The following is an 18,887-nucleotide window of genomic DNA, read 5'->3' as shown; positions in this document are numbered from 1 at the left end:
AACGATTGGTATAACTATTTAATATAAGTGTATATAGATAAAGGACATGAACTGACAAACTTTGTTAAATGTTTTCTTAAAAACCCTTCTAGGTAGATCTGAGCTACAATACTTCATCTAATAGATTAGATCTGTGGACTGCATGATAATAGAGAGTAAGAGGTATTTGGGATCTGTGTGAATATAGTGTAGCACAAAGTTGCAGAACGGGGTGTGAAGCCTCCAAGCCACATCTAAACATCCCATGGGTGTGGAAACCTGGTTCCATCACCCCCCAGCTACTTCGGGTGGGACATCAGTCTGCGCTTCATAGACTGTTACCAGAAGCATCAGTAGCTGCAAGATTTGCTTGGCTAGATAATTCTTCTGAACCTGGGTCAGGCCCATATAAGCCAATAAATGGTTCGGTTGTCAGGACCCAGATCTGCCTAAGGGGTGTCTGGTGTGAAATGCGCGGACTCGAGAGAGAAGAGAGTTGGAGGATCGAAGGGACCAGGAACTGTAGTAGTTCGAGGGTAACAATGGCGAGCATGCTCCAGTTACTGGTATTCAAAGGCATAGGAGGCGAAGACCCAAAACAATTTTGGTTCATATTAACATCAATATGGAATGTGCAGCAAATCACAGATGATAATATCAGAAAGGCCACCTTAGACAGTGCACTCCAGGACTGAGCACTGACATGGTACATAAAGTACTCAAGCGATCACCCAACGACAAGGACAACAGACATCCAAACTGAATTAAAGGAGTTTAGCCAGCTGAAGTCAGAAACACATTCGATTATAGGGTTCAAAGAGATTGCGATGATGCCTGGTGAAACCCTGTGGGATTTGGACCAAAGACTGAAAAGTACTATTCGCGAGGCTAACATGACATTAATGGATGCGCAACACTGTGCTTGGTTTATGGCATCCCTAACATCACATATGAGAACGGATTTATCATAACAGAAGATCTCAACCCAGGTCGAAGCACTAGAGACAGTGATGAGGTTACACGAAACTCCGTTACAAGACTCAGGGTTGGGAGTTCAGCAAATCCAAGCGCAGATCCAAAACTTATGTTTGGAAATAAAGAAGTTAAATTAAGAAAAAGTGCTGCGACCGGAAGTCCGGGAGGAAGTATGGTGTATAAAGTGGAGAAGCCAGGGATAGGACAAAGATCAATGCCTGTCTCAGTGAATCTTGTGGTGATGGGGGGACCAACGCTGTTGTGACCATAGGCATAGGCAAGATCAGGCACCATAGCTCCACTCTGGTGCGCAATTTGTCAAGTGGGAGGAAAGCACAACACTGATAACTACCATCTATTACCAAAATACAGCCAGACCCCCCAGCAACTATTCTGCAAATTTTGCAGGTCGGTAGGCCACGAAGAAAGAGACTGTCATAGCTACCAAATGTTAATGGACCAGTCACGAACTTACGTAATACAGACTGAGGTGTGAGGTCAGGATCTAGCTGCGGTGATCACATGCGATGGGTTCCAGGGCCGTGGGCGAGGACAGGGTGACATGGGGCTAGGAAGGGGTTGCGGACAGCTAATCTACTACAATTGTAAAGGACCAAGACATTACGTGTAGGATTGTACCAACCCACCAGAATTTCATCCAGTTATTGTGAACAATTTGATCACGAACTGATAGATTGTCCTGCACTGATAGCACAGATCCAAGAAAAAAGGGCACTGCAACCAACAACAACCCAGAATGTGCAAATGATGAGGTCCGAACCCCACGAGTAAGATCCCAAAGTTAACATGGTACTAAAAAGTGGCATGCCCACAGAAGCTAATAGAAGGAGCTTAAGTAAGGAAGACACAGGGGTGGGTAAGGAGACATATCTGGAAGCTCAGGAGAGCTTCATGGAAGTCTCTACCCTAGGTAGTAGGGATCAGCCTGAGCCAGTCAGGGATCCCTCGGTGATAACTACCTTTTTAGAGACATGCATAACATTGCTTTGGGACAACATGGTAGTTAAAGTCTTACAAGAACTGATAAATAGATGTGCATGATGAAATGAACCTCGCGTAGTTCGAAAGTTGGGAAGACATGAGTCGCGGACCGAGAGGGAAATGCGACTAATAGTGCAAATCGACGAGTATGAAATGGATCAGATCATTTTGGATCTAGGCTTAGATGCCAACATACTACCTAAACAGACTTGGGAGCGCATGGGTAAGCCTACGCTACAATGGTCCCCTATCCAACTATGGATGGAAAATTAGCAGAAGGTGCTGCCCATGGGAAGGATGCAAGGAGTTACGGTAGACCTTGACGGCGCAAGTACTCGAAAATTTTTGAAGTTATTGAGCTCATGGATGAAAGTACGCCCTATCCTGCATTATTAGGAATTGATTGGGCCACCAATATGAATGGGGTTATTAATTTAAATAAGTGGACAATGGTATTTGAAACAAAGTCACTCCATGTAGTCATTCCACTAGATCCAGCTGAAGGACCGCGCTATATTGAACCTATGCACAACAAAGAGGGTGAAAACGAATTAGATGGTATCTACAGAATAGTTGCGCAAAGGCAAGAATGGGGAATGACAAAGAAGGATAGAAGAATGTCATGAGGCTATGTAGAATCTTGCACCATCAATTCAGACGAAGAATATGAGCAGTGGCGTAATAGGTTGAATGGAGTAACTACGCTACACTGCAATATGATGACTAAGTCTCTGTACTGTGTAAGGGCCCATGACCATGAATTTCCAGCATATGATGGGCTGACGATAATATATGAATTCCTAACCAAATTCAAAATCATAGTACCAGAGCACCAATGGTTTGATGCATTGAGATGGGTGTTGCACACAATGCCTGCACAATGGTGGCGCACAAATGAAGGGAATTTTGACGATTGGCACAGCTGTAGGCACATGATGAAGATCAGATTTAGGAAGCCGGAACTATGCATAACAGAGAAATAGGATGGATACGATGACCCATGCATGCACCTTACCAGATGGATCAAAGCCTATGGGGAGGAACCTCAGAAAAATGGGTGCACTTATTTTATCACACCCTGGATGTCATTCCCAGAAAAAGGCAAGTGGGATATCTTGCGCGCATGGTTTTTGTTGACATTTCTCTTTGAAGATCAATAGATGGATCCCATGGACGAAGCATTAGAGCTAGTAAAGACCGCCATTTTCAAGGCACCATTAGAACCAGAGGAAATTGTGCAGCCTGAATAGTCACGAAAGCTAAGCCAGGCTCTGGAATGCTATAATGTCTAGGCCGAAGATGATGAGGACAATCCGTGAAATATCAACATTCTGGAATCAAAGGGGAGCCGTGAGGTGCACGGACCCGAAATCGAAGATCCAGATATCACAATTCCGTTGAAAACTAGACAAGTCAATATCGGAACTAAAGAAGAGCCGAAGTATGCAACGCTGGGGGATTATTGGGATGATGCCACAATGGAGAAGCTCGTCGAACTGCTTTGCGAATATGAAGATTTATTCCCAACAAAAATCATGGAGCTAAAAGGGATTCTAGGAGACTTGAGAATGATGAAGATAACGTTGAAGACAAATGTGAAACCAGTTAAGCAATGACCCTACTGATTGAACCCAAAATATAAAGCAAAGGTCCGTGAAGAATTGGACAAGATATTGGCAGTAGGAATCATTGAACCAGTCAAGGAATTTGATTGGATAAGTCCGATGGTTATGCAGGAGAAGAAACAGAAGGGTGAGATTTGTATCTGCATGGATCTCCGAAAGCTCAATGATGCCTACGTTAACAATCCATTTCCAACTTTGTTTACAGATGAGGTACTAGAAAATGTGGGGGGTAGAAAGCCTACTCCTTCACAGATGGGTTCTCGGGATAGCACCAAATCAAGATCGTTCCAGAGGACAGGAGTAAAACAACGTTCGCCAGTGAGTGGGGTTTCTTTCAGTACATGGCGATGCCCTTTGGACTAAAGAATGCGTTGGCGATATTTTCACGAATAGTGGTAGCATCATTCAAAGAATTTATACACAAGTTCTTAGAGGTCTACCTTGATGATTGGACCATGTTTAGACTGGTTAAGAAGCACGTAGCGAGCTTGCAGTTGATGTTGGATACTTTTTTCCAACACCAGATTGTGCTAAACTTAAAGAAGTGTACATTCCTTTTCCCATTCGAGAACCTACAGGGCCATGTGGTCTGTAAGCAAGGCCTGATGGTTGATCTGGAAAAGATTGCCATCATACTCAATCTACAAGTGCCACAAAGTGTCAAACAACTATGTGCCACACTAGGGCACACGGGGTACTACCGGAAGTTCATCAAAAGTTATGCCCAAATCACAACTCCAATGGAACAATTGCTGAAGAAGGATGCTACTTATTTCTGGAATGAGGAATGCAACAAAAGTCTGGAGACGCTCAAGGAAAATATGGCATCATCCCCTATATTGGTCTTTCCGAAATGGGACATCGAGTTTCATGTGCATGTCGAAATGTCGTGTATCGCACTGGGAGTAGTATTTACTCAACCAAGAGCAGAGGGAATTGACCACCCAATTGCATTCGCAAGTCGCTGATTGTCAAACGCTGAGAAGAATTACTCCACTACCAAGCGCAAGGAATTAGCAATGGTATACGTGCTTCAAAAATTATGCCACTATCTGCTTGGAGGCCATTTTAAGATGTATACCGATCGCTCGGCATTAAAATACCTAGTGAAGAAGCCTTTGTTGGGGGGGTGCATTTGTAGATGGTTATTCTTATTCCAGGAATATGACTTTGAGGTCATCGTAAAGCCGGGACATTTAAACATAGGCCCATATCACATGTCCTGAATTGAGACCGGTGAAGAACCCACAAATCTAGAGGATGGACTCCCAGATGCACAACTATATGTGGTGTGCGTAGCAGATGGTAACTTTGAAGATATAATCCATTTCTTAACTACAGGAACTGTGCCACAGGGATATTCTGTTCAGCAGAAGAAGGAACTGGTGATACGTGCAGTAGACTTCACCGTGATTGCAGGAAACCTCTACAAACAGAGCAACGATGAAATATTGCATAGGTATGTCCCAAAGTTTGAGTGAGGACAGATCCTAGCCGAAGGACACCAGGGGCTTGTTGGTGGACATTATGCAGGTCGCACCACAGTCCAGAAGATTCTTCGTGCATGATTATGGTGGCCCACTTTGCATCAGGATTTGAAAGCATACTGTTGAGCCTACGATATATGTCAACATATGGGGAAACCATTGCGGAGAGATGAAATGTCGCTCTAGCCACGGATGATGCTACAACCATTCAAAAAGTGGGCAATCGATTTTGTAGGACCTATCGAGCCACGAGGGAAGACGGGCATGTGCTATATCATCACTGCGACAAATTATTTGACTTGATGGGTAGAGGCAGAGCCGGTTAAGGATTGCACGACTGTGACAACTATGAAGTTCTTATTCGAGAACGTAGTAATAAGGTTTGGTTGTCCCAAAATTCTCATGAGTAATCGGTATTTCCTGAATGAAACGATCAATGCACCCACTGAGGAGTTCCAAATATATCACCAGCAAAGTATGCCATACCACCCGCAAGCGAATGGGACCGTGGAGGCATTCAATAAAATCTTGGAGACAGCGTTGACCAAAGTTTGCAGTGCGCGACGAAAAGACTAGGACGTGCATATCCCTACTGTGCTATGGGCATATCGAACGACGCGCAAGAAGTTGACAGGCGAGACACCTTTTCGATTATTTTATGGCAAGGAGGCCATCATGGCTATACAATATATTGTGCCTAGTTTGTGGATTGTGGCAATCACATGTACGACAGACCGCAAGGCTTTGAAGGAAAGGATCGCGTAGCTAGCAGAACTGGAAGAGGAATAGTTTTTGGCTAGATTCCATCAACAAGTACAGAAGTAGTGCAAAAAAGCATGGCATGATCGCCATATTAAGGTATGCACCTTCAAGGAGAATGATCTAGTATTGCTATATGATAGTAAGTTCAAGAAATTCCCCAGAAAAATCTAAATGCATTGGTTGGGACCCTATGTCATCAAGGAAGTTACCAATGGGGGTGTGGTTCAACTTGCCAAACTCAATGGAGACCCCTTCCTGGGCCGAGTGAATGGTAGTCACCTGTAGCTCTATACAGGCGGGCTGGCTGCCTGACTAACCATTCGAAAGACAGTATCACCACTCCAACCAGTTGAAAGAGAGCGTGGGATGGTAAAGTAGTGTGGGGGAAAGAGGTGCGACTACCAAGATACACGTCAATCTGACCCATCACCCCAATCACAGTCGCGCAGTACAAAGTACGTTGCTGCGGTGCTAAGAGGAAAGGTGACCATTCATGTCACTATTCATGACAAGATGTTTGAATTATGGCAAAACGGAGCGGGCGATGGGTAATTAAGAGAACGAGTACGAGCTAGATATGGAACAACTACAATAGATTTTACACGAGGATGCTAGAACAGGCGGGAAACAGTGCATTTGAAATTCAAATCACCTATAAATCACCGAGGGGTATCTACTAGGTGACCTACACTTCGGGAAAACATATGTTGGGTCTTGATATGGAGCTATTCATTATCTTTGCATAAGGAGTAAGCTCGAGGGTGGTGATATGCCCGAGGGAGAAGCAGGACTCCCTAAGGAGCAGGGTGTTGACAGCTGCAGGCATCCCACAGGCTACAACATCAATAGTAGGGGATGTACGAGAAAAGGCACAACACAAAGTAGAATTGGTTCAGATGTCGTTTCCCCACCAAGGGGCAGAATGACGCACTACAAGAATACAGAGAGAGGATGGACAAACGGAGACTACGAGTCAAAACAAAGTTAATAAGTCGTCTCTAAAAGACCTTGAGGATTGGGATCTCACGGACAACACCAACTGTCTTGAAAAATTGCAACACAAGCTGCAGCGGATAGTGTGAAGAACAGATACAAGGTTGGAAGTGACTATGGTGGTATAAGGAGGTCCCATATGCGGCTCCCCCGCTTGAGCTAAAATCCTGTGAGAGGGTGTTCGGTGTTAACCGAGAAGCGTAGAATGAGCATCATCGATGGCAAGGAGTGGTAAAAACACTAAAGAAGGAGCTGGATGAAGAATGTCAGGAGACAACTAAGAAGTAGTAGGACGACGGGTGCCACTCAAAGGGAGGTGAACCACGAAGCCATGGCAGCACGTCTAGCTGCACCAACGAGTGACTCAGGATGAGTCACAATGATTTTGCTGGGGGACTGTTGGGTAGCAAAGGTCCCACGTAACAGTTCTGAGTCTGAGAGCCCTTGTAAACCATTGAAATATACGGAGCACAAAATGTAAAAGACCAAGTCAAATGGTTTTCCACCCAAAAAATAATATAAAATAATAGAAAGTAAGTCGATCTGCAAACCATAGATAGGTATAAATAGAGCGTGGCTTTATGAGGGAAAGGCAGTTCTTTTTGGGTTTGATCTTGGATCTGAATTGTAATGGGTTTTTGAGGAGAACACTCTCTAAGCATCTGGAAGTCCGAGTCGAGGGTTTGGGCAAATGGATATTGGCTTTGTAGCTGTGTGTGCAGAGGCTTGGAAGAGTCCGCAGCTATGTGCGTGGATCCTTGCAGCTGTGTGCACAGGGTGAATCTAGATGTATTGGTGATAAGTGGAAATAAAGATACGTTTCTTCTGCAAATTCTGTGTTACAATTTGAGCTATCGCAAATCTTATTGTATTTTTAATGATTGATATAACTGTTTAATTTAAGTGTATGCTTATATTATAGATATGTGTGAGTATAAGTGTATTCTAAGTACATGAACTGGCTAAATCTATTAAATGTTTTCTTAGAGACCCTTCTAAGTAGATCTGAGCTACAATACTTCATCTAATAGATTACATCTGTGGATTGCGCGCTAATAGGTAGTCAGAGGTATTCAGGATCTACGTGAATATAGTGCAGCACGAAGTTGGAGAATGGGGCGCGAAACCTCCAAACCACATCTAGACATCCCAAGGGTGTGGAAACCTCGTTCCAGCACCCTCCCCTGCTACCTCGAGTGAGACCTCAGTCCGCGCTTCACGAACTGTTGCCAAAAGGGCTGGTAGCTGCGGGATTTGCTTGGCTAAATAATTCTTCCAAACCTGGGTCAGGCCCATATAAGCCAACAAGATCCGAGGGCCAAAGAGCTGAGAGCTTCAGAACCAAGGATGAAATGGTGTCTAAACCCATTGTGTTTTGTGTAAACCAATCGATTTGAGTCACAGAGCTTGTAAAAGGACTTTGCCATAATCCCAGAGAGCCTAGTTGAGTTGACTATAGCTCACGGAGACGTAGTCCAAGAGTTTTGGGTGAACTCCTAATTAAATTGTTGTCTTATGTGTTTGCTTTACTACTGCATTATTTACTTTTATATGTATTCGTATATCATCTTAAGAAAATCAATTTATAGCACATAAACAGTGTTAAATTAAACATAAGCATACACCTTATTGTCAAGCACATTATTAATTCCGCAATTGGTTAATCATAAAGGCTTGGGAATATTTAAGCTTTGGAAGTAGGAGAGGTTCTTGTAAGTTAGACAAGAAACCTACGTGCCCCATTTTTAGATCATGCTTGGACTAACAAATGTTATTACATCTATTATGACAAGGTATTAGACCTTCTTGGTGAATCTCAGGTAAGTTTTAGATCCCTATGTTCAGATATGAATTCATGACTTGTAGATTACATTTTTTTCATATGTTTCATGAAATGTTTGTCACGGTTAGGTCAAGTCCTTGATCAAGTTTTGTGTTAGAGGATTTTTCTTTATGTATTTTATTATTTTGGAAAGTCTCATGAAGTTTTGGGAAGTCATCTAGAGTCTAGCCTTGAAAAGGTGGTACAAATTTTGTGGTTGTAGGCACATAACTGGGAAATTGGGACTACAATCGCTCCCTTGTAAGCTTATGCATGTGATTTGAGGTCTATAGTCACATGGATCACATGGAGTGATTGTTTAGCTCCTTGGCATCTTGCAACTTCTGAGGTAGGACAGTAAGGTTTCAGTTTGTCAATTCCACTTCCTTAACTATACTTAGGAGGTTGAACCATATCATAGTAACTCTTCATCACATGTTTACCCCAATGAACCATTGAACTCGCGTAAATGTGGCAGGAGAGTGTTGCAATTTGATCCACTTCCATGTGTAGATTTTGCTATGAAAAGTGGTATTGTTGTGGCATTAAGTGTGTTTGTGTCAGAGATTCTAAGACCAAACCCAAATTCTTGAATGTTGTGGAAATTCAAGAGTCTTTGCCTCTTGCACTTGGTGTTGGGTTTACTTCTATTTAATTGTTGCGGGATCTAGTTTTATTTGTGGTCTTGCTATGGGATTTAGTCTTATTTTCAGTTGAGTTGTGAAATTGCACTTATGGCTATAGTGAGGAAAGCCTAGTCATGGTTATGCTTTTGCACCTTGGTATTATTTGGTTACTAGGTGTTTTTAGGTCTAATTGTTGTGAGTTTTATTAATATATATGGATTTTGTTAGGATACCTTACTCACCACTTCAGTATTGAGCGATTTGTTGTGGTTGTGAGCCTTATGCTTTGTCATCACTATACTGTGTGTTGTTATTGTTTGGTGACAACCCCAATAGCTTGCCACCATGTAGATGCAATACATGAGAAGTTATAGAAACGAGGGGGGTGGGGAGAGTTGAAGTCCAATATGGTCAGAATCATGAAAACCAAGAAGCCCAAAAGGCACCTAAAGCTTTGAGCTCGGCCATCCCTCATGACATTCAAAATGAACTGCATATTTTTGGAAACTTTACTGTGACATATCAACATGCTATGTCTAATTTAGATCTGTTAGAGGATTTTGGACAGCTGATTTCATACTGTGGTCACATGAGGGGCCACCAGCCGCACAAAGTAGTACGTTCAAGCCTTGCTCCTTTACAAGAAGATGAAAACTTTAATGGGGAAAATCTAGGTGGAAAGAGAATAAGATAATATGAGATTCGATATGGAAAAGATGGACATTGTCTTGGTTAGACTGAAGTACACATCCCTTGCATTGCTATCTCATAAGTCCCAATAGGCTCTAGTGCACAAGATGTGGCACCATTGAATTCCTTCAATTCCTAGCTGTTAGATGTTTGATGTTAGTTTTTCATGGCATGATACTCTCATAAACTCTAGTGATGTTTCTAAAGTTGTACTTTTTTCAATTTTAGTCTTGGTACTCTATCAAAGGATGGCAAAAAAAAATTTGTTTTCCATTGGAGATATTGAGAGGATGTGCTCTCAAACTTGATGAAATTGAATGGCTAAACTATGTAGTGCCTTTTTTTTGTTAATGTGAAGAAATAAAGTTTAGCCCAAATAATACAACATTAAATGCTTTCCATATCTAAATATTCATGATTCAATTCAAAATTATTTAATATCCCTTAATTGAGTATTAAGGGAAGACTGCTATTATAAATTCATATCATGTTCACAAGTTCTAATAAATTTATACATAATAATGATAAATTTATTGTATATGTGTAGGTTTACCAATATACATTGTAAGCTGATAGTCCAATAATACGATATTACAATAATGAGCAAGTGTGGCAAAGCACTTTGAACTTCAAGCTATCAATGGAAAAGTCGCAGGTCAATTTCATTTTTCTCCCATCAATTTTTAATGCGAACTGACAACAACGTAAATGAATCTCTGAGATCCAATATAAAACAATAGAAAAATATAGCCGACGACACTGCCAATCTCTTGTAAATTGAAACAATAGACCCTGCAACGGCTGGATATGAGGGTTTCAAGATGGTTGATTTACTGTTCGATCCTGATTGCATCTGCGAAGGGGGTTTCTTCGTCAAGGGAGGTGTCCAATCCCATTCGCCCAGCTGAATACCACGCCGACGAATGCTATCGAGGGAGAGAACTGCAAGAATCCTCCAATTTTCATCAAGAACGGGTAGCCACCAATGGCGGCAGAATCTCTATGTATTTTGATTGGCCAATGACAGCCTCAGGCTTGGAGGGAATGCCACAAAGCAGTAGTACTAATTTTACTGCATGGCTGGCAATGGACGTTGGTCTATCCAGTGGGGCTCAAGTAGAGATGGCACCTAATATTCTCCTATCAAATATTTCAGTTCTTCGGCAGAAAGCTCAGCAGCTAGAGGCATTCGTTCAACAAGGTCGCCATGATTAGCCAGCTTCGGCTTCAGGGTTTGTTTCGTCCATCTTGTATGCACTTATCACTACTCTAGCATCTCTGATGCTCTCTGTTCGCAACCGAGAAGGTGCGAATCTGGCATCGATGAATGTTCAACCAGGGTGAGACCCCGGCTGCTGTGTTGTCATTCAATGCAACAATCAAGCACCGCCGCTAGGGTTAGGGTTAGGTTTTGGGAAACTGCCTAGCCCTAATGTAGGAAGCTTTTTAGGGTTTGTAGGTCGAAACAATTTAGACGACGAGGAATCTCCATCGGACATCAGGGCGGGGGGAGAAGAATAAGAAGCAGCTACCACGGGTGAGATGGTTTACATAGAGATAAACAACGCTGATATTCTGGCAGAGCACATGCATTTCTGTGAGATGTACGGCAAGGGTTTTTGTTGGAAACAATAATCCCAACCACTGCAATAAACATTCTGACAACAACCATACATGTCAGACATTTTTGCAGCGTTACATGTCACAAACTTTTGCAAGTTGTTTTGTGCTTGAAGACATTTTTTGCATGTTGTGTACACAAACCATTCAGAAACCCAATAAAGGCATTTAAAGAATTTATGTACTTAGGTAACCCAATAAAGGCATTTAAAGAATTTATGTACTTAGTTAAATAGATATGGGCAAGCATTAAGTCAACAACCTTGCCCACACTCCATAAACACCTGTGCAACTCTGATCACACTCAACAACAACATCAAAATTAATTTGGCTCTGTCATGAATTAAATGTAAAATTGTATGTTGAGTTATATATGGATGTAAAAGTCACTTTGTAATAGGTCACACTGTGTAGAGAGGTTAGAGAGTAAGAAGTAAGAAAAGAGTGCAAGTCTCTACAGAAAAAATGGTGGAGCATTGGTGTGAAAACAAGAGCTATTCTATTTTACTGTGTGTTACTCCGCCTAAGTTTAAATCTCTGTAAAATTTTATTTTATTCTGTAAATACGCCCGAGTCTCATGTAGATGTATTTTCATGTTTAAGAAATGAATACTAAGTTTTAGTGTGTTGCTCCAAACCTATCTTGTTATTTTTACTGTGAGTATTCATTAAGTCTCTGGAATGGTTTCGAGGTGTGCGAAATTCAAGTCTCGGAAATTAGCCTCGTGGTTCGTGAAGGTAGCTCCGCGAAATCTGGTTCGTGGTGTGCGAAACTAGTTTTGCGAAAGTAGCTTCACTAAAGTCATAACTCTTTGTTAAAATTAAATTCGCCATATATTTCTAACATAGAATCAGAGTAGGTTAAACTTTGTTAGTGTAAAAAAAAAGTGTTTTTACTAACAGTGAAAATAGTTTTGAGAGCGGATTATTCTTTAGCATATTTACCAGTAAGTGGAAAGTTTGTTTTTACACTTAGAAATGGCAACATCAAGCACAAAATTGACTAATCCTAAAATACGTCATTTTAATGGCAAAAATTATGATTATTGGGCTATTACAATGAAGGCCCTGTTTTCTTCTCAAGACATATGGGATTTGGTGGAGAATGGTTTTCAAGCACCAACATATGTCACAGCATACAATGCCTTATCTCAACAAGAAAGAGATGTATTAAGGGACAACAGGAAGAAGGATTCAAAAGCCCTATTTTATATTTTCTGAGCAGTTCATGAAAGTATTTTCCCAAGGGTTGCAACAACAACGAAGTCCAAGCAAGCATGGGACATCCTCTAGATAGCTTACGAAGGCATGGAAAAAGTCAAGACAGCAAAGCTACAAATGTTGAGGAGAGTTTTTGAAACACTTTGTATGAGAGAGTCTGATAATATAGACTCATTTTTTACACATGTAAGTGGGCTGGTTACTCAAATCAGGTCTCATGGTGAGATACTTGAGGAAAGAAGAATAGTTGAGAAAGTTTTGAGAAGGTTGTCAACAAGGTTTGAGGCCATTGTTGCGGCCATAGAAGAGACAAAGGATCTCTCACAGTTCTCAGTGGATGAGCTTAATGCATCACTAATTTCTCATGAACATAGACTGAATAGGGTAGCAAGCCCCTCGTTGGAGCATGCTTTCAAGACACAAGTATCATTTGGTCAAGGCCGATGTAGAGGAAGATCATATGTTAGAGGAAGAGGAAGAAACCCACATAGAGGTGGAAGAAGCAGCCCTTCAAGCTCAAATGGAAGAAACAGCAATCAAAATCCAAGTCAAGGCCCAAGCCAAGATCAAGCAAAGGGTCAGAGGTATGATAAATCTCAAGTTCAATGTCAATACTGTAAGAAGTATGGTTATTATGCAAATGAATGTAGAAAGAAGCAATATGATATTAGTAACAAACCAAGTGTAAATTTCACAAGAGAAAATAAGAACCATGATAGCATGTTTTTAGCTTGTAACGTAGCACAAGAAAAACAGACTGATATATGGTATCTAGATTCAGGTTGTAGCAACCACATGTGAGGAAACATAGAAATGTTTTCTGATCTAGATGAAAGTGTGAAATCTAAAATGACATTAGGGACTGATAGCAAAGTCTCTGTTATGGGAAGAGGTAGAGTTAATATTCTAACAAAGAAGGTAGAGAAGAAATACATCTGTGATGTTTACTTTTTCCCCAGTCTGAAACATAATCTCATGAGCATTGGACAACTCATGCAGAAAGGCTACAATTTCTTCTTCAAAAATGATGTGTGCATAATTTTGGATAGGCCTCCAAGCAGAGAGTTGATTGCAAGGTTCAGATGACAGACAATAGAATGTTTCCCCTGAAAATAATATCAGATTTGCAGAAAGAAGGTGCACAAGCACAACTATCTATGATCTCACAAGAAAATGGAAAAAAATGGGTAGTTGTCACACAAGTAAACTTTTAAGAAGAGGTAAAAGATAAAAACTGGTTATGGCACTTGATATTTGGACATCTCAACTTTGGAGGTTTGAATTGGCTGCATAGGAAACGCATGGTGAAGGGTTTACCACTCATAGAAAAACCAGACAGCATATGTGAAGGATGTATCTTGGGCAAGCAACATACAGAGACATTTCCAGTAGGAAAGACAGTGAGGGCAAAGGTACTTTTGGAGATTGTCCACTCAAACTTATGTGGACCAATCCATACACCATTAATTGGTGGCAGTCACTATGTATTGACCTTCATAGATGACTACACAAGGAAGACATGGGTCTTTCTCCTAAAACGAAAAAATGAAGTGTTTGAGCGCATTTGCAAATACAAGGCTCTTGTTGAAAAGCAAAGCGGACAATTCATCAAAGTCGTTAGGACAGACAGAGGTGGAGAATACATCTCAAATGACTTCCTTCGATTTTGCAAAGAACATGGAATTCATAAGCAATTTACAACAAGATATATACCGCAATAAAATGGTGTCCTAGAAAGAAGAATATGACCATTATAGAAATAGTGAGTATGTTGAAGGCAAAGCATTTTTCAAATGACTATTGGGCCGAAGTTGTCCATTTTGTAGCATCTATCTTGAATAGATGTCCAACCAAAAGTGTCCAAAAAATTGTTCCTAAAGAGGCATGGAGTGGAAGAAAGCATAGTGTCACTCACATGAGAGTTTTTGGATGTGTGGATTATGCATGTCTCAGATGAATTGAGAAAGAAGTTAGACAGCAAGGGGGAGAAATGCATATTTGTTGGATACAGTGATGAATCCAAGGCATACAAACTCTACAATCCATTAACCAAAAAAGTCATAATCAGCGGAGATGTGTAGTTCATAGAAGAGGAAGCATGGGATGGAAGTTTAGAAAAGACAATCAATATCAAAGCATGTATACCACATGAGGATAGAGAGGAATTAACAGAAACAAGTAATTCCTCAACTGTGACTCCCTCTACTCCTATTCAAGCACAACGAAGCAGGCAGCAAGCAATGCCATCAACAAATAATAGGACAGTTTCACATAGCCAAGCAAGTGCTTCTCCAAGCACACCGTGAAGCACGAAAATGAGTGACATATCAAGCCCATCTTCATCAAGCACAAGAAGGCCGAAATTCAGAAATTTAAATGAAATTTATGAGCAAGATGAAGTTGATAGTGGTGTAGGTCTGAATTCCTTATTTGCATTATTTTGTCATGTAGATGATTAAATCCACTTTGAAGATGCAGTCAAGAAGAAAAATGGGTTGCGGCAATGGAGGAAGAAATAGAAGAAATAGAAAGGAATGACACATGGGAGTTAGTGAGCCTTTCAAAAGGAAAACATGTCATTGGAGTGAAGTGGGTCTATAAGACCCAAAGCAACATTGAGGGAAAGATTGAGAGGCAAAAAGCAAAGTTAGTTGTCAAAGGATACAAGCAGCAGCATGGAAGAGATTACGGAGAGATGTTTGTGCCAGTCGTGTGGGTGGAGACAGTGCGCACAGTTGTGGCAATTGCCGTGTAACATAAATGGATAGTTTATCAGATGGATGTAAAGTCAACAATATTGAATGGAGTGCTGAAAGAGGAAGTGTATGTTGCACAACTGTCGGGTTATGAGATTGAAGGCCGAGAAGAAAAATCGATTAAAGAAATCTCTTTATGGGTTGAAGCAAGCACCGCGCGCATGGTACAACATGACATATGCTTACTTGTTGAACAATGGTTTCGACAAATGTGACAGTGAGCCTACTCTCTACATCAAAGAGAGCGAAGGTAAGATTCCATTGTCCTCTTATATGTAGATGATTTGATCTTTACAGGAAATGATGATTTCCTCATCATTGATTTTAAACAAGTAATGAAGAGTGAGTTTGAAATGACTGAATTTGGATTGCTAAGATATTTTTTGGGCATAGAAGTGAAGAAAATAGAAAATGGCATTTTTATCTCTCAAGCAAAGTATGTGGCTCAAATTTTGGAAAGGTTTAAAATGCAAAACAACAAGTCAGCACCAACTCCAACTGTCATAGGGTTGAAGTTGAGCAAAGAAGATTACCGCAACAATGTCAATCCGAAATTATACAAAAGCATGATAGATTGCCTGATGTATTTGACCGCCACTAGGCCGGATATAATGTATGCATTAAGTTTGGTGTCAAGGTTCATGGAGACACACAAAGAGACACATTGGCAAGTAGTGAAAATGATTTTGAGGTATGCCAATGTGACAAAAAAGTATGGCATTTTGTACACAGAAACTAGTGATTTCAGGCTGGTTGGTTACACTGACAGTGATTGGGCAAGCAGTGTTGATGACAGAAAGAGCATGTCAGGATATGTTTTTCATTTGGGTTCAGGAGCCATTTCATGGGCCTCCAAGAAGAAGCCAATAATGTCATTGTCAACAGCAGAAGTTGAATATATCGCAACAATAGCAGCAACGTGTCAAACAGTTTGGATGAGAAGGATGTTGAGGGATCTTCGTCATGACCAAGAGGGTGCGACAACACCTCAACAATTGCATTGTCAAAGAATTCTGTTTTCCACAAAAGGACCAAGCATATTGATCCTAAATATCGTTTTATTATAGAGTTGATTAACAATGATGAAATTGTGTTGCAACACTGCAGGTCACAGGAATAATTTGCTTATATTTTCACAAAGCCATTGGGAGGAGAAAATTTTGTTTATCTCAGAAACTGTTTGGGAATTGTCAATGGCGACAGTTGTGATTAAGGGAGAGTGTTTTAAATAAGAATCCCAACCACCGTTTTAAACACCCGACAACAACCATACATGTCAGACACTTTTGCATCGATACATGTCTGACACTTTTTCATGTTGCGTCTGTGCTTGAAGACATTTTTGCAGGTTGCGCCTCAGCGTGAAGATAGAAGGTCTAAAGTCAGACGCGAACCATTCAGAAACGCAGCAAAGGCATTTAAAGAATTTATGTACTTAGGTAAATAGATATGGGCAAGCATTAATTCAACAACCTTGCCCACACTCCAGAAACACCTGTGTGACTCTCATCACAGTCAACAACAACATCAAAATTAATTTCGCTGTGTCATGAATTAAATATAAAATTGTATGTTGAGTTATATAAGAATGTAAAAGTCATTTTGTAATAGGTCAGACTGTGTCGAGAGGTTAGAGAGTAAGAAGTAAGAAAAGAGCGCAAGTCTCTGTGGAAAAAATGGTGGAGCAATTTTTGGTGGGCGCCTGAAAACAACAATTACTCTGTTTTAATGTGTGTTACTCCATATAAGTTTAAATCTCTTTAAAATTTTATTTTATTTTGTAAATGAGCGGGAGTCTCCTCTAGAGGTACTTTCATGTTTAAGAAATGAATATTAAGTTTTAGTGTGTTGCTCCAAACATATCTTGTTATTTTTACTCTGAGTATTCATTAAGTCTCTCGAATAGTTCGGAAGTGCACGAAGTCCAAGGGTGGGAAATTAGCCTCCACGTTCTAAAGGCTGCCTTGGCGGTGCGCGAAAGGAAAATTTTGCGAAAATCATAACTCTCTCCCTCTCACCTCAAAAATTAAATTGGCCAAATATTTCTAACAAGTTTCAGGCGTGACGCCAATGTTCGAATGCACATGCGAGCCCACGGAGACGAATACAAGACAAACCATTTGAGGCATGAGGCCAAAGTTCGAATGCACATGCGAGCCCACGGAGACGAATAGAAGACAAACCAGTAGATGATGTCCAAACCTATGGCGGCTTCTTCTTCTTGTTTCCCGGTGGCAAGCAGGTATTCGTGTCCATCCGAGAGATGCAGGCGGAACAAAAACCACCACAATTTCAAGCCTCTAAAATCGATAACTTCACTGAGGAACCATTACTAGCGTAGCCACTGCCCAAAGATTTGTACATGCCAGAAATGTGACAGGCAGTTCTCCCTCCTGGGAGACCTGAAAACACATGGCAAGCACTGCGGGCACAACCTGTGGAGTTGCTCCTGTGGCACGACCTTCACCCGGAAGGACAAGGTCTTTGGCCACGTTGCTTTGTTCCATGGCCACAACCCCCTCCTTCCTGACCATAAGTGGTCCTTCCTCCTACTCCCAAACGCAACGTCCGCGCAACGATTCGATGGTCCCCCAGCTATGGCGATCACAATGCAAATCTCCCCGAATTTGCTGCAGGAGATATAGCAGATCTTGCCGAGGGTAAAATTTACCGCTGTGAGGATGTGATTCAGATGGACCATGGCCAAACGAAGTGACCCTAGAGAGTCGTTTAACGGACTCTGTCTTTTGGGCAAATTGCTCAAGGGAGCTTTGTCGACTGTTGTAAATCATCTTAATGAAATTTTCTTCTGTTTTTAGCTGTTTCTTAGTTATCATCTTAATGCAATTTTCTCTTGTTTTTAACTGTTTCTTCGTTAAATCTGCTCAAACGTATTTGTAGGGAAGACAGTTTATTAATTGCCACGGAATACGATCTGAAGAAGGCAATTTGTGATCGGCAAATTAAGCAATTGTCTCGTAGTCGTGATCAGTGAACTGCGTGGTCGTTGATATATAGTGTGCGGAGCTAGTCGATCCATTTGTAATAGTCTTGCGAGACTTTAATTGAGGAATTCATTGGCATATAGCCTATAAATTGTCGTCCCTTTTATGGATAGTCTTTTTTAAAAACCTAGACTATAGCCTATATTATCCACTTAAAGGGAATAATCATGTTGCCTCCATCAACGGGAGGGCTGACATGCAATTACCCCAAACTTTCAGAGTATATTAATTTGAGAATTAGTTATTAATATTGGTTTTTAGTGAATTAATAACACAAAAAAATGTAAATATGTACATAGTATATTTATACGTTATTTATACGTT

The 18,887-nt window shown here is 41.0% G+C and overlaps 1 pseudogene; it reads left to right on the top strand.

The window, feature by feature from the left end:
- The first annotated feature begins 1,761 nt into the window (after positions 1–1,761).
- On the top strand, positions 1,762–18,553 carry LOC149255184 (uncharacterized; annotated as a pseudogene).
- Positions 18,554–18,887: the final 334 nt, after the last annotated feature.

The sequence above is a fragment of the Pinus tabuliformis genome, chromosome 7 (genome assembly GCF_031772625.1).
Source record: "Pinus tabuliformis cultivar Carrire ecotype Pingquan chromosome 7, CPIR1, whole genome shotgun sequence".
Taxonomy (NCBI): Eukaryota; Viridiplantae; Streptophyta; class Pinopsida; order Pinales; family Pinaceae; genus Pinus; species Pinus tabuliformis.
Note: the sequence above shows the minus strand (reverse complement) of the source record. Positions and strands in the feature narration are given on the sequence as shown.